Source organism: Phaseolus vulgaris, chromosome 2 (genome assembly GCF_051622355.1).
Source record: "Phaseolus vulgaris cultivar YP4 chromosome 2, ASM5162235v1, whole genome shotgun sequence".
Classification (NCBI taxonomy): domain Eukaryota; kingdom Viridiplantae; phylum Streptophyta; class Magnoliopsida; order Fabales; family Fabaceae; genus Phaseolus; species Phaseolus vulgaris.
The window spans coordinates 30,618,595-30,633,492 of record NC_143499.1 but is presented as its reverse complement, the minus strand read 5'-3'; the positions used below and the strand labels follow the sequence as shown (position 1 = coordinate 30,633,492).

The following is a 14,898-nucleotide window of genomic DNA, read 5'->3' as shown; positions in this document are numbered from 1 at the left end:
ACCGGACTATCGCTTTCCATATGCAATTTTTGTGTCAAAGCTAATTGATTACTTTGAAGTTGACACTACAAATGAAAGAAATGACACAATTAAGGCAGCAAGTGAAATAGACAACTCCACTCTCCTCAAGATGGGCTTTCAAAAGGAGGATGACAACTGGGTATTTAGAAGGAATGCTGCAAACAGAGCTGAAAATGAGGCAGCTAATCCAGCAAATGAAGAAGAAGAGAATGCTGATGGAGTGCAACACATGGATGAATCACCCGTGCACTCTGCTGGACATGAAGATGTTGCTGCTACAAGCCAAAATGCAATGGTTGCATATGAGGCACCTGAGTACAGAGGTGAACCTCTGTCTATGTTTGAAAGACAAGTGCTAAGCAGGCTGGACACACTCACTTATGAGCAGAAGGCACACTATGAAATGACTTACGCCAGGTTTCAACATTTGGATGATCAACTTGAAGGAGTTCAAGTGCAGCTAGCTGAGCTTTATTACAACAACAAGTGATTCCATTCCTAAGTCTTTATCTTTTATATTTTGTTGAACAGTTTGGAATTAATATGTTTTGTCTTTATTTTGTACTGGCTTTTAGTTGATTTGTGGTTTGTAATGGACCTCTATGTTGGTTTTATTTGAACTGTTATGTATGGCTATGATTTCTTTGGTATCTTGTGCTCCCATTCTGTTTGATGAATCCAAAGGGGGAGAAGAATAAGAATAGCCTGGTACAGGTTCTGCAGCTGATATTCACAGAGGTTGCTGATATGATTCAGATGTTAAATCTGCAGTACTATACAGGTTTGGTCCTTCAAAGCTGTGCAAAGCAAAGGGAATTTGTCTCCATCAAACAGGGGGAGATTGTTGAAGCTGGAGGAAGCTTCTTCCCTACCAAGGCTTGATGTGTGTTTGATGAAGAAAATAGCTTGAGTGCTTTGAAGATTGTAATAGGTTTTTAGATGCATTTGTATGTAGGCTTGTAATTGTGTAAGGTTGCCTTTTGCTGTATGATCCATCCTAGATGCCTAACCAAGTCTAGATCAAGCACATGATGTGGTTAAATGGTTTTTGAAAAGCTTTTGAAAATGTTCTTCCTCAAACCGACCGGCGATCATGCACCGCCTTTGCAAGTAGCTATGCTGACCACCGACCGGCGATCATGCATCGCCTTTGCAAGTAGCTATGCTGACCACCGACCGGCGATCATGCACCGTCTTTTTCAAGTATCTATGGCGACTACCAACTATTCACATATGGGGAACGACTCTTCCTCAATCGGTGATCATACTGACCATCGCCGTTCTTTTTAACCGGCGATCATGTTGAGCATTGTCATCTACGATCGTCGTTTGCTCAGAGAAGCTTTTGAAAGTGCTCTTAAAAGTTTTAAAACAGTACAAAAAATAAATCTGTTTTATGGAGAAAGAATCTGTTTATTTCTTCTCTGTTAAAAGGCTTTTCCAAAATTCTGTTAGGGCACCAAAGGTACAACTCAGACAGTTATTTCAGTTAGCTGAGTTGGCGGTTTTCACAAAATAAACCTATTAAGTTCAAAAGTGAATCTGTTGTTTTCATAACTACTTTTCAACTATTTTTTGAAAAGAAGTTAGAAACTGTTTTCTATATAAAGAAAAGTCTCTCTCACATGAAAAGAGCTGTACAATTACGTTTTTGACAGAGATCAAACAATTTCCATGTGAGAAGAAGGATTGAAAGATTTTTGAAAGGTTTTCCAAAGAGATTTCCAAAGTGTGCTTGTTCTTGGAAACCTTTGATCTTGGTGAAGGTGCTGGTGCAGTTCTACAGCAAATTGAACTACTGGTTTTGAGTTCTTGCATCTTCTTTTCAAGTGTAATCTTTCCTTTATTCTTGTTTGTAAAGGTGTAAGTGTTAGTCACTCCTTGATAGGGTTTCTTGGAGTGCAAGGTGTGCTGAAATAGGGTTTTTCAGCATTGGTTGTGTTGTTCTTGTAGTGTTCAAGAACTGCTGTGTTTGTAAGAAATTGGTATTGTTTTTAGTGGATTCCACCTTGGGGTAAGGTGAGACTGGACGTAGCTCTGTATGAGTGAACCAATATAAAAACTTGTGTGCCTTTTCTTCTCATCTCTGCACTCATTTCTGGTTTTGCTTAATTCTGTCAAGAACTAAATCTGTTCTTTTGAAATTGAATCTGTTAATTCTGGGTTTGAGTAAAAACTGTTCTTCCTGATTTGTTAAAGTTCTCTAATCATAAACAAGGTTGCTGTATATGATGGTTTAAGTGATTTGTGAACAAACTGTCCATTCATTAAAATCTGAGAAAGAATCATTCTTCTTAAAACCTTGTGTTGAGTAATTTTGTTTGATTTCTAAGCATAGATGTATCCTTCATCCTCACAATATTAAGATGATCTGATTCTGTTATAATTCTCTGTTGATCACAATTTTACATTGAACAAATTCAAATTGTGCCAAGACTGCTCTGAAGAATCAATCTGTTTCATGTAAAAACAATCTGTTCTTTTTGTCTCTGGAATACTGAAAATTGTGTGTCCTTGCGAAAATTTTATAAGCTCAATTCACCCCTTCCCTCTTGAACTTAGACACTAATAGACCCAACAGTATGAAGCTTATTCGTGACTTTTGGGCTAATAAGGTTGTTGGTTGTCCTATGTTTATTTTGTAACATAAGTTAAAAAGGTTGAAAATTGAGCTTAGAGACTGGAATGAAAATTATTTTGGTAATGTTCACAATACAGCTCTTCTTAAACAGGGTCTCCTCCTTGGTATTCAACAAAACTTAGAGACTGCTACTATGTCTGATATTGATGGGCTTATATGTCAAGAAAAGATTGCTAAGGAGGTGCTTGATCATGCTTTTCATTGTCAATATTTGTTTTTGGAAAGAAATGGCTAAATGTTTTCGTTTAAAGATAAGGATAAAAATACTTCTTTTTTCCATGTTGTGGTCAAAAGGAGAAATAATTCTAGTAGGATTCATCGCCTACGGATTGATAATGCGGTTATTGAGGATCCTAAACTCATTGAGGAACATATTTTAGACTTTTATAAAACTCTTTATGCTGAGTCTATTTCTCATGTGCAGGATACAAATAATATGGAAGATTTTATTGGTACTTGTATTCTTGAGATGGTTTCTTTTGAGGAGAATATGATGTTGATTAAATGTCCTGATTTTTTTTGGAAATCAAGAATGTTGTTTTTAACCTTTATGGTAATAGTGTTCCTGGTCCTGATGGTTTTGGTGGTGTTTTTTATCACTCTTGTTGGAAAGTTATTGGAACAAATGTTTGCAATGTTGTTCAACAATTTTTTAAATAAAATTGGATTTTCCCTGGAATGAACAGTAATGTGGTATCTCTTATTCCTAAGATCCAGGATGTTGAATCCATTAAAGATTACAAGCCAATTGTTGTTGCTAATTTTAAATTTAAGACTATTTTCAAGATTTTGGCAAATTGGCTTGCTCTTATGGCTGCCAGAATTATTTCTCCTACTCAGTATGGGTTTGTGCAGAGCAGACATATTTAGGATTGTATTGGTATTGCTTTTGAAGCTATTAACGTGCTCTCTAAAAAGGTTTGGAGAGGTAACGTGGCTTATAAAGTTGATATTCATAGAGTCTTTGACACTTTGAGTTAGAAGTTTTTACTATTAGTTTTGTCACACTTTGATTTTCACCCCTCGTTTATCTGTTGGATTAGTATTATTCTTCGTTCAACTATGCTTTTAGTCAGAATAAATGGAATTTGGTGGGATTTTTTCCTTGTAGTAGAGGTGTCAGACAAGGTGATCCTTTGTCTCCTCTACTTTTTTGTCTTGCAGAGGAAGTTCTTAGTAGAGGTCTCTCTAAGCTTGTGAATGATAAGAAGATTCTACATATGGCTAGCTCGTAAGGTTTTCTCACTCCCTCTCATATTCTATATGCGGATGACATTTTTGTTTTTTGTAGGACAAATAATAAGTCTCTTAGGAATTTGAGTATTTTTCTTAAAACATATGGTGATTTTTTTGGTCAATATGTTAATAATTTTAAGAGTAGTTTTTTTCACCTTGAATAATTTTACAAGATTTGTCACCAAAATTCAACGTATTCTTTCTTGTAGTCATGGTTGTTTGCCTTTCACTTATTTATGAGTGTCTATCTTTGTTGGTGCTTTAAAGGTCGGTTTCTTCAACCTTTGATTGATAAAGTCAAACTGAAGCTAGATTCTTGGAAAGGTAAATCTCTTAGCATGATGAGTCGGATTCAGTTGGTCAATACGGTAATTACGGGACTTCTATTAAACATTAAATATTAGATAAAAAATATTATCTTATTATATTCTTACGTCATATCTTATTATACCATATATATCTTGTTATATTCTTACATCATATATTACTACTATATTCTTACATCATATCTTATTGTATCATATATTATATCACTAATTATTAAAAAAAAACGTATTAAACCATATATTTTAAAATAAGTATATTTAAATGACTGGAGTTTTAATGGGGATAAGCATAGTAATGATTTCAAGAGTTAAAATAGTTTTGTAACCTTAAATATTATTTTGGCTTAGTAAATGCAAACTTCTGATATTTTTTTTCTTAAAAAATACTTTATTTTGTTTGTCACTTTAAAAGTACAATAATTCTTAACGCGAACCTGTTTTAAATATGTCATATTTCATTATTTTAATATTTATTTTTAAAATAAAAGAAGTCTTAAGGGTATGGAGATATCCATTTCAGGTAAAAAAAATCCTTTTCAAATACCTTTATAATTGATTATTCGATTTTTTATATGTCCCTCCACCACCTTGACCGTTTAGACATATAGCAAACTATTTTTACTCGGTTTATTATTTAAAGTCATAAGAACTAAAAATAATAGATATAAAAAATACACAGTAATTATTAAATATATATATATATATAATCAGAAAATATCTTCCAATAATTGAGCCTCTCAAAATCATTGACGAAGGCCATGTGAACTACTAATTAGGGAGAACATAATTTCAGGTTTGATGATTGTCCTTTTGTTGCTACAAGAGGTAAAGATCAAATAGCACAACCTAAATCAAATTACCATTACTTTTTTATAGTATTATATGTTCTCGTTGACTTGATCTCGTTGACTTGATCGTCGGAGTGTCATCGCATAGAGGAATCTCTCGTTCTCTGAAGACTGAATCACTGATATTCAGAAAGGGATCATCATGAAGGTCATTCAAAATACGGTCTACCACGAGTCGATAAGAACAAATTTAAAATTGAAAAATAATAGATTGACATAATATATTGACAAGTTTTAGTATACAATTTTTTTGTATTTTTTTAATAATATTGTTTTTTATGACATATGAATGTTATTATTCAAAATGTTTAATCTAATTGATTCAAAATGTTTAATCTAGTTGAGATGTCAAGTAGCATAATAATGTTTAATATAATTTTTTTAAAAAATATATGAAGAAATCTCTTTTTAATTTATACATTATTGCAAACTTATCTCAGGTTGAAGAGTTAAAAAAGAGATATCACTTTTTACTAAATTCAATTGTTAGATACACTGATTATTAGTTTGGGGTCATGTGGCCTTAGTCAGGTTGTATTTAAGTAAAAAATACTTATAAAATCTCAATGTGAAGATTCTTTATATTACTGAAATAAAAAGTTGATGTAAACTGCCTAAAGTGACATTTTCTTTTAATTTTGGCTCTTATTTTTTTCAAACTATAAATCGTGTCGGTTGTTGGATTCTTAAAAAGCTATATATATTAGTAATAAATGAGTGAAGTTATAAATTTTGCTTTAAATGTTACAGGAAACTTCAGTCATTGTCTTACTGTGGTAATGATTCTTCAAAATCAATTACTAAATTTGAACAATTTTGCCCCATCATCTTTATTCTTAAAATATTCTATTGGTTGTACAAAATATGATAATAGTGAATTTTATAGGTTTATAGGTTTATGTGATAAAGAATGTAATGAACTAGTTAAGCAAACACGTTCTAAAGTGAAAAAAATCAAATGGTTGTTGAGAAATAAAATTTCTCTAACTTGTACTAAAAAATCTATATATGGAATTTTTAATATCTATAGCGATTGTTTAATACAGTTTAATATAATTTTCAGAAAGATTAATTTTATTCAAATATTTGTGTAAAGCTAGAGAAATTTTCTTGAGTAAAATATTGTCCTTTATATTAGACAATACTCGCTCCTTTATTAATTAAGTATTCAAAGACAGAAATAATAGAATCAATTGTTAACAATATTCCTTGAAGGAGGTATCCAAAATAAAAAAAATACTATTTTAATATGTAATCTCAAGGATAATATTATAAATTTAAAAAATAACAAAATTGATTTTCTATAACTCTTTATTATCATTAATGATATGGTTTTTTCTTTTAAATTATATATTGCTTGAAAAATCAAATTAACCATGGATACATGAAGTAATATTTTAAAGATAATTAAATTTCTTCAAAAGGATTGAAATCAAGAATGATTATTTTTTTTAAAATTCTGATATTCTATTTGAAATTTTAAAATTAAACAAAAATTATTGTATAAATGGTACAAGTTTAATTAAAAATATAAAGATATTGAACATTTAATATAATATATAATTTTTTAGTAAAATTTAATAAAGTTATTTATGAAAAACTTAAAACTTTTTATTTCATTTAAATAAATAAAAATAATAATAATAATATAATATAAGATAAGATAAGAATCACTCTAATTGGTTTGATTTGAGATCAAATATACCAATTATTTAATTTATTAAAAAAAATTATTAAATAACAATTAATTTTAAAAATAAAATATAATAAAATATTATATTAATTAAATTAGATACTATTTTATAATTAAAAATTATTTCTATCTAAAATATTTTTATTAATAAAAAATATAAATTAATTTTTAAATTATTATTATTAAAATTTTAGTTACTAATTATATAAATTTTAAATTAATTTTTATAATAATTAATTTAGAATATAAAGTAATTAGTAGTTAAAATTTTATAATTAATGTTAAATATTAATTTAGAAATTAGTTTATAGATTTTTATTAATGGTATGAGTTATAAATATATTAATAATTTTTTAATTTATAAAATAATATCTAATTTAGTCTGATTAATTATTTTGTAATTTTTAAACTTAATTTTTATTTAATAATTTTTTTATAATAATTAAAAATTAAATAAACAAATATTTTAATAAAAATAGTTTTCTTTTAAAATATATAAACTAAATTCAACACTTACCACGTTCCATGTTATGTGGTCATAGAGTAACGAAGGCGAACTACTAATTAGGTAGAACAGAAATTCAGCATCGGTTTTGTTTGTTTTCTTCTCTAGTTCAGGATAATACTTTTATAAAAGTAAAACATACAATAAAAAATATAACAATTATGCATTTAAAAATTAAAATAACTGAAAGTAATCATGAATATTTTTATTAATTCAAAATTAAAAAATCAAAAAGTTTAAAGTTCATACAATAAATTTATATTTTTTAAGTTTTGTCGAATATGCAGGTATCGGGTATTAAAAGAAAAACAACAATTATTTCTTAATTAATATCTCATCGTATATGACTTTAGGTTTGTGGATTAATTATTTTTTAATTAAGATCTAGTTGTCCTGTGAATTTAGGTTTGTGGTTTAATTATTTCTTAATTAATATCTAGCTGTCCTACGAATTTAGAATTTAGGTTTGTAGATAAGGTAGGTTAAACATATATGTTTCCCTCTTTTATTCAACTTTCATGAAAACAGAAATTTAATATACATATAGAAATAATCTTACATACATAAATAAATAATTTTGGATGAGTCAAAATTGAAAAACAAAAAAAAATATGTAAAAGAAAAATGATGACCGGATTAAACAACCTATTTTTTTTTCTTTTCTGGTTCGAGTTTCTCTTCTTCTTCCATTGATAGTTTTGGGATCAGAGAGTGTGATGATGTTCACGTTAAGGTTGAGATTACTTGATGGTAAGTACAAAAGAATAATGATTTTACCATAAAATATAGTTGCTTGAAATGGAGTGAAGAGGGTGATTGAAAATGAATGTTATTTTATCTTATATGTGTGTGAGAGTATGCTCTCTCTCTTTCTATTGTTGTCTTCAAACAAAGAATTAAGGAAAGAGTGAGGAGTCAACATATAAAAACGGTACATTAATATTAATTTAAAAATTAAAAAAATAATTTTATTTTTTAAGTAATTTATATGAAATGACAAAATATTCCATTATACTAATAAAATGATATAATATTAAATAAGAATAGAATCGAGAAAAAATTGTGTACACAAAAAACAGTTATAATGAAAAATAGGTATAGATATTAAATAAGGATAGAATGTATAAAAAAACAGTGATAATGGAAAATCTCCTTAATATATAGGTATAAATATCGAGTGAAAAAAAGATAAAAGATAGTTTGTATTTAAAATTTGGAGTAAACTTAAATTGCAACTATGACATAAATACTAATAATATATATTATTGAAATATCGTTATTTTTAATATATATAATTTTTTTAATAAAAAATTATTTTTATAAAAAAAATTCAAACATTATATTTCACTAAGAGATAATATTTGATTACATAAAAGAATCCTAATTCTCATTTTATAATTAGATTTTGTAGAATTAAATTATGTAAATCTTAATTTTTAAGATGGAACTAAAATCTATTGTAAATTACACATACAAAATATGGAAAAAAAAAGTATATCTAAAAGACAGCCAAAATCAAGTTTATTAAAAGTAGATCTTAAAAAGATGTATAGAAGACAATAAGCCAAAAATTGCATAAAAAGACACCAAAAATTCGCAGACCAACCTGTCTATTTGTCTTGAAATGAAACATCACGTGAAACATATTACTTGTTCTAAAATAAAATCTATCAAGAATAGAAAAAGACAAGTACGTGATAAAAATCTTGAACATAATCATTTAAAGATTGGTTGGGGTGAAAAATATAAGGTATAGTAACTTAATTTTCAGATTAGTTTTACAAATACTATTAAATGATTAAATTACAATTTTTAATGTGCCAAATTGCCGAACCATTACTTAGACGGTTTAAATGAGTTTTTCGTGAGTATATTTATTCAGGTTTATACATCCACAACTCGATTTCTCGATCAGACATAATTATATTTAAGTTAATCATGTAATAAAATAATTTTTGGATCATGTTTCATAGAAGTAACCCATTTTAAATATAATTTTTTTTATATTATTTTTATTTTACTTTTGCATGGAATAGAATGTTAAATTTTTTTTTTTATTTCTTTATAATTTTTTGTTAACTGAAAGAATATTCTCTGTTTTATTCAATCTGTCTTTCATCTATAGCAATGATACATATATATAACCATAGCATTAGAACCGTACAGAACCGTACAGATTCTTTTTCTCACATAACATCTGTAATTAAGACTAATTATAGTGATTATATTCCTATAATTAAGTCTAATTATAGACTCATTAATAGTGATTATATTCCTGTAATTAAGTCTAATAATGATTTTGTCCGGTAATATCCCCTCAAGTTGGAGCATGTAAGTCTTGAATGCCCAACTTGACCAAGATGGCTCCAAACTTTTTAGCACCGAGAGCTTTGGTGAAAAGGTCAGCTAGTTGTGTATGTGTGGACACATAGGATGGAAGAAGGCGCTTGTGAATGATTTCATCTCGAACAAAGTGGCAGTCAACTTCAATGTGTTTGGTGCGTTCGTGGAAGACCGGGTTTTTAGCAATGTGAAGTGCTGCTTGACTATCACAATAAAGACGAATTGGGTCAGGATGAGGAACATGTAAAGAAGCGAGAATGTCTTTAATCCACTTTAATTCTCGGGTGGTCTTAGCCATTGATCGATATTCAGCCTCAGCAGAGGAGGCATTTGTTGTTTTTGGGTTTTCCAAGAGATTGGGGAAGTGTCGAGTTGAATAAACCATCCGGTGAGAGATTTCCGTGTCAGTGGACAACTTGCCCAATCAAAATCACACCACCCAAAGAGTTGTAAGTTGTTCTCTCGAGGTAGGAGTATTCCTTGTCCAGGATGCCCCTTTAAATATCGAACAACACGAAGAGCAGCTTGCCAATGCTCGGAGCGTGGATTTTGCATAAATTGAGATAAAGCTTGGACACTGTAGGCAAGGTCAGGTCGAGTGAAACACAGATAAATTAACCTCCCAACATAGCCGGGTCAGAAAGAAAAGAACCAGTAGCGGAGCTCAATTTGTGATTTTCTTCACATGGTGTAGTGGCGGGCTTCGCACCCAACAATTCGACTTCAGTAATGATATCTAAGGCATATTTCCTCTGACAAAGGAAGATTCCGTTGGGGGAGCGAGCAACTTCAACCCCCAGGAAGTACTTGAGGCGGCCTAAATCTTTCATATGAAAGCATTGATTTAAGTAGCCTTTAAAACATTGGATGACTTCTTAAGATCCAGCAAATGAAGCAAGATTATAGATAAAGATTTTAACAAAAAGCTGGATGACTTCTTAAGAAGAGAGGATTGAGCAAAAATATGGTTCTATCTATCTAATTCTCTTTTCTTTTCAATTATTTAAATTTTATTTTCTGTTTAGTTTTTATTTATTTTATTTTATTTTTCGGTTATTTTGTTTTTTGTTTATTTGCTTTTTTTTAGTTTGTTTTAATTGCTTATTTTGTATTTTGAATAAATTTGTTGTTTTTTATAGTTTGTTAGTTTTAGGTTTTGAATTTTCTTTCTTGAATAAATTTCCAGTTTTAATTTGTTTGCTTTCTAGTTTATTTTTCTCAAATAAAAAAGAACTAGAATATTAATTTTGAATTGTGGAAAAAAGAATTTGTATTTAAATATTAAATAGTGAGATGAATTAGACACAGGTTAGAAAAGAAAATTAGATTGAATCCTTATTCAAATGTAGTTAAAAGTATGATACATAAATTTAACAGGATGATTGATTAGGACAGATAATGACAAGACAAAAAGGAATTAGACCAATTAAACCAAGTGAGTGTGTGAACCTTAAACAGTTTGAGAGTTTTACTGATGAATTGACAGTTGTGGTTGCTTAATTTTTATTTTTGTTGCATCATAAAAGAGCATCAAGATGTTTGAGGCATTTGTTTGTGTTAATTAGGAGCCAGGGCCAAAAAGCCAACCTTTATATTAGAATTCCATTTTTTTTTTATCCCCTTTGGGCCAAGAATTTTTTTGTTAATATTGCACCTTAACCTTTATTGATATAATTTCCTACCCTTTAGCATGTTTAAGGAAGGAGAACATAAATGCAATACTTATAGAAAAGAGAATGTTGGTTCTGATTGTGAAAGTCAAAAAGTTGAAAATAGGAAGAATCTTTTCCTATTATTGAAAAGAAAAAAAAGGAACAGAAGAAGAAAAATAAATAGAAAAGAAAGATAGAAAAATTTCATGAAAATCATGAAAAGTCAAAAAGAAAATGAGGGAAAAGGTGACATCGAAAGAAAGTGGTAATTAGATAACATATATGTTCTCTATAATTGAATTGTAGATATGTTCTTCTTCTTTAATATGTGCATTTTGTTATCTAAGAAAAACCAATATTTTTTGGAAGCCCAACCTCATTACAACCCTGGAAAAGACCTCAAGATTCATGTTTCTAATATGTTTGTGATTTGAAGATGAAAGGAAAAGCAACTGTGATTTGTTATGATTCAGTGAAAATAGAGAGAAACAAACACTTACCCGTGAGCATATGAGAAGATATTCCTTGATGAATTGTCATTTATTTGTTTTGATTTGATCCTGGAAATTGATTGTGTCTATAATTATCTATATTTGAATTTGGAAGCATCATAAGTTTCTAATTTGATTTGTTGTTTAGTGAATTAAGCTGTTTGATATTTAAATTCAAATATATTCATTTACTTTGCTTGAGGACAAGCAAGATTCTAAGTTGGGGAGAGTGATAAGTGTCTAATTTCAGTAATATTTCATATTAAAATATAGGCACTTATGAGGATTTATTGCTAATTTACATATAAAATAATTCCTAATTTATGAATTTATACATTTTTACATTTTTTATAATCTTTATTTGAATAAGAGTATTTTATTCTCAAATTTGGTGTTAATTGCATATTTCTAAGGAAGATTGAAGATTTTGATTAAAGATGAATGATTTGAGCTAAAAAGATAAAGATAGAAGGTCCCAGAATGGAAAAAGATGCAAAGAAAGATTGGGCCTTTTTTATGTTTTATCATTTAGCCCGTTAGCGCGACATAGGAAACAACCTAACCCTAGAAAACTAGGATAAATAGAGGGCTAGAGGCTCAACCTTAGTGTGCCAGATTGAGAGGAAAACACCATAGAGTGAATTGTAACCCAATTGGGAGAATGGAAGGTGATAGAAGTATGCGTGGCTAATTCTACCCTTTGGGATTGGGAGTAATCTGCTCAAACTCTTATGTATTGAGGTGATATTTTATATATTAATATTCAGTTCTTGATTGATTATTGGTATTGTTGTTTTACTTTTAATTTTCCGTGACAAATTGAGAATCTTAAATCTGACCGGGAGGTATTTTTAGGGTTCGGACCTAAACAACAATACTTAACATATTTGAGTGCTAGGAATAGACTTAAAATGTTAATTGCTATTAAACGTCTGAGCTTCGTTCTAAGTTGTTCTTATAATTATGCGAGGGATCGATAGTTAGGGGACATTCTTAAGGATTTTATATGCGAGGAATCGATATAAATGATTTTTATACGGGCATCAATTTCAATCAAAAGAACTTAATATTGACATGCTAATCAAAATACTTGAGAGTGAGAGAGATGAAACTAATCCTTATTTTTCCAATTGAAACAACTAATTCTTTGTTTGTTTTCTTATTGATCAGTGCCAACACAATTAATTCAAAACTCTTTTCATTGTTCTATTTTTATATTTAGCGATTATTGTACTCGATAATTCACTGTTCCTTGTGGGATCGATATCCGTCCTTAGGGACAATTATTACTTTTGACAAACGCGGTGCACTTGCCGTAAAAAGTCATCAAGTTTTTGGCGCCGTTGCCGGGGAACAAATTTGATTTGTTGAGTATAATTTCCTAAATATTGTAAATATTTTTTTTATTACTATTATTTGTTTTGATTTTGTTTATTTTATTAAAATTAGATTTGATTTTGATTTTAGTATAGATTTACTGTTTTTTTTTTAAAAAAGGTTATTGTTTTTATATTCTTTTCTTTACGTTATGTAATTTAGTTTAGTTTATTTTTATTTTATTTTGTTTTGATTTTGATTTTGATTTTTTTTTATTATATGTTATTTTAGTTTTTTTTAGGATTAGTTTACGTAGTTTGATTTAGATTTACGTAACTGTTATTTATTTGTTTTAATTATATTTTATTATTAGTCTTAAGTTTTATTTCTACGTAAGCAAGTTAGTTAGAATATTAGTTAGTTTACGATTATAGTTTTCAGGGTTTTTTTTAGCTTTATTTTATTTTATTTCTAGTATTTATTTTTTATTTTTAAGTATGTTATTTTTTGTTTTTTTATTGTTTTCTTTTATTCTGTTTCTAGTTTTTATTTTATCTATATATATATTTTTTAATATATTTGTTATTTTTCTCTTAACGTCGTTTTAGTGTTTTATTTTAGTTTTTGTGTTATTTTTATTTTATTTTACGTATTTTGTTTTTATTTCAATTTTTTTTTAATTTAATTTAATTTATTTTATTTTTTAAGAAAAAAAAAGTACTCTGTTTTTTTTTTCTCCACTAATATGCTTTAGGAAGAAAGCAACATGGCAGACCAACAAGCACCACCTCCTAGGAGGACACTTGGAGATTATGTCATGTACCAAGGACCAAGACATTTTTCTAGTATTGCAATACCTACTACTGCCAAGGCCTTGGAAATCAATCCCGATTTTCTCACTCTCATCAGTGCCTATCAATTTACAGCAATGGAACATGAGGATCCATATTCACATTTGGATACATTTTATGAATTGGTAGGAACAATGGGTTTTCAATCAGGTGATCTTGAAAATGTTTATATGCACTTGTTTTCTTTTTCATTGGCAGGAAAGGCTAAGGAATGACTCAAATCACTTCCAAATCAGAGCCTCACTAGCTGGAAGGATGTAGAGGAAAATTTTTTGCAAAGATTTTTTCCAATTTCTCGCTACATCAAAGCAAAGTCTGAAATCTCTATGTTCAGACAAGGAGCAAATGAAGTCTTTTGTGATACATGGGAAAGATTTAAGATGATATTGAGAAAATGCCCAAATCATGGGTTTGAAGATATTGCTCAACTGAGCGTATTCCTGAATGGTCTCAGATCTGACATAAAGATGCTCCTAGATGTTGCAGCTGGTGGCACAATGATGGCCCTTGATGTAGAACAAGCGACAATAATTATTGATGCATTGGCATCAACTGATTATAAAGCCCAACATGATGGACAAGATCTTCATAATAAAGGGTTGTTAGAAGATGCACTCTTGGCTAAAAATAAGATTCTGACACAGCAGATTGAGCAACTAACTGCACAAATTCCAGAGGAACAAAATGGCCAGTTTTCAATCAATAGCCAAACAAATTCAAAAGAGCATTGCGATAATGTAGTTGCTGAACAAGAAGAAAAAGATGAGACAAAGGGGAAGAGAGATGAGAAAGAGAGAAGTGAGGAGGAAAAAATAAAGAGGAAAAGTGAAAATAAGGAGAGAGGAGTTCTTGAAAAAGATTTATCATATCCTCATTCTCCTTCAAAAAAAGAGAAGGAAAGAAAATTCTTTGATAAATTGCTCCCTAAAAATTATTTGGCAGGAAATTTGAAGCAAGATTCAACATTTGAAAGA

General features: G+C 29.1%; 1 pseudogene; it reads right to left on the bottom strand.

The window, feature by feature from the left end:
• Nucleotides 1–14,230: 14,230 nt before the first annotated feature.
• On the bottom strand, nucleotides 14,231–14,336 carry LOC150029106 (small nucleolar RNA R71; annotated as a pseudogene).
• Between the last annotated feature and the right edge of the window lie 562 nt (nucleotides 14,337–14,898).